This window comes from Clupea harengus, unplaced genomic scaffold (assembly GCF_900700415.2).
Source record: "Clupea harengus unplaced genomic scaffold, Ch_v2.0.2, whole genome shotgun sequence".
Taxonomy (NCBI): domain Eukaryota; kingdom Metazoa; phylum Chordata; class Actinopteri; order Clupeiformes; family Clupeidae; genus Clupea; species Clupea harengus.
Window position 1 is genome coordinate 25,001 of NW_024880174.1, and position 2,974 is coordinate 27,974.

Sequence of the window (2,974 nt, forward strand, 5' to 3'; positions counted from 1 at the left end):
CACACGCACACAGGCACGCACACAGGAACGCACACACACGCACGCGCACACAATGCAGATGACACAGTAGCCAAGAATCATGCCTTCACTGCCCGTCTTCACGTCTTCCATCTCTCCGACCAGAACCACATCTTTCCTTTCTGACCTGAGCAGATGTGAGACTAGGGCTGCAACTAACAATTATTTTGGTAATCGATTAATTGCAAATAGTGCAAATATGCAAATAAGTGCAAATATGCTTTTAAAAGTAAAGAGAAAGTGCAAATAAAGTTTTCAAAGTAACTCAAATTAGCAATCAAGCCTCTGCAAGTGCAAAATAAGAATAACTGGGCTGCAAGTGACATTCAAATTCAACTTATGAAATATTTTTTTCCCCCATAATCTTTTGTTTGAAGAATGCTAAGTGGAGGAGGTTAACTATTCAGAACAAACGAAAATACAGGCTACTCTGATAATTCACTGATTTACTACATTGCACTTAACATAACTGAAATAGCGTTAGCAAGCATCCTCTATGAGACGTTCTGTTTTCCAAAATGTAAGCTTAAACCTTACTATAAGTTATAGATATCGTATATGTCTATGATAATTGCTGCTAGACACACTGTTCTTGTGCTCCCACAGCTCATTCTCTTTGAAATACTGGAATAGTGCTTCTTTAACTACTAATAATTGACCATCATTGAGAAAAATGACAACTTTTCTGTTAGCCATATCTCATATGCAGCAGCTACTAAAGCTAGCTTTGTTTATTGTTCCCATAGTAACATGAGCCGTCTCAGAATAATTTGCTTTTCAGTCGGCCATTTCTGATATGCAGCACATGAAGGTACGAGAACGGAGGGCAAAGAAAACGGTGCATGATTTGTATGCTAGGCTATTTGCAGATTCTGTTCCATTTTTCTCAATGATGGTCAATTATTATTAGTTATAGATGCACTGTTTCGCACTTCCTATAGTGCATTGCAATGCCGAATGAAAATTACCGGTAGCTCTGCTAGCGTCTGCCAAAAAAAACGCGTCGACAATACAAATCATCGTCGACAATTTTTCACAATCGACGTCGTCGATTACGTCGACTAATCGTTGCAGCTCTATGTGAGACCATGTTCTAGTTCATTCTAGACTTCACACTCGCACCTCATCCAGTCCAATCACATCACCCAACCATCACCCATTGTCTCCAATCGCCAAGGAAGCCTCCTTGTCGTCACGCAGCGGCCGTTGCCCAGCCGCCCCCGAAACCTCCCGGAATAGCTCATTAGCGTTATATCCGTTTCGCTCTCCTCTTCTCTCCTCGCCTCCCTCACATTCCTCTGCTGATCTCCTGCACTCCTTTTTGTTTGTGGTGCCGCAGCTGGCGTGGGAGTTCCTGCCAGCGTAGAGAATGAGCTGAGGAAGACTTCTACCAACGTCTGCACTCGTTTACCTCAATGACTCAATCCCTTTTTACCTCCCTCTCCTTCTTCTGTCTAGATCTTAATATGGTTCTCTATCATTTCTTACTCTTCCTATTTTTAGAGATGTACTCTATCCCAACTCTCCTCTCTCTCTTTCCCTCTCTCTCTCTCTCTCTGTTCTTTTCCTCATTGTCTTTCTTTTTCTTTCACTCACTCTGTCTACCTTAATGGCTCCTTGTCCTTGTCCTCTTGCTGTGCGATAAGACTGGGAGCAAAATTAAGATCAAATGCACCATGTACACCATGTTCTCTCACGACCTCTATTTCACTCATTCCTTCTCTATCACTCTGTCTCTTCTCATTTCTTTCACTCTTTCTTTCCCCTCCTTCTCCTCATCTCTCTCTCTCCCTCTTCCTCAGTGATGGCAGATAATCAATAAATCCCACCAGCTTCTGCTGTCTGTCAGTTCAGTTGAGTCGCCCTTCTGACAGCTGCCGCACACACACACACACACACGCACACACACGCACGTACACACGCACGCACGCACGCACGCACACACGCACGCGCGCCGCACACAGTCACACACAGTCACACATAGGCACACACACGCGCACACACAGTCACACATAGGCACACACACACACACACACACACACAGGCACACACACACACACACACAGGCACACAAAATGCACATGCACACACACTCTCTCTCAAACTCACACACACACACACACTCTTTTTCTTCTTCATGACAGCTGCTGTCTAGAATCTAACCACAGTGATTTTATCTTTGAATACTTGCGATCTCTATATATCCACACACACACCACACACACACACACACACACACACACACACACACACACACACACACACACACTCACATACATACATACACGCACCCTCACACACACACACACATGCACATTCTCTCCCCCTCCCAATACCTCTCTCTCTCTCTCTCTCTTCCTCTCTTCCTCTTCCTTCTTCCCTGTAACCCAACTAGATGCAAAACAGCTCCCATGCAAATCAACAGATCTGAAACACACACACACACTGTCTATCGCTCTATTTCTCACAAATACACACACACACACACACACACAATCCTCTATACAGCCTTAATTAAATGCCTGTCCCTCATGCCTAAAACTCCCCCATGATTCCTTCTGGCACAACTGCGTGTGTGTGTGTGTGTGTGTGTGTGTGTGTGTGTGTGTGTGTGTGTGTGTGTGTGAGAGAGAGTGCGTTTGTGTAAGAAAGTGTGTCTGTGCAGGTAAAAAGGTGCGTGCATATGCTTTGAATCTCCTGAGTAAGAGAATTGGGGTCAGATGCAATTGAGATGCAGAGCGACTTCAGCACGACGGGTTGCTCTGCTGTTCTCCATCTCTTCTCTCTCCATCTCTCTCTCTCTTTCTCCACGTGTTTCTATCTCTTCTTCTTCTGCTATCTCTGATCTCTCTCTCTCTCTCTCTCTCTCTCTCTATCTTTCATACCTATCTCTCTAGTTCTCTCCACCAAGTCACACTCTCTGTCTCTTTCACCCTCTCTACCACATCTCTCTCTC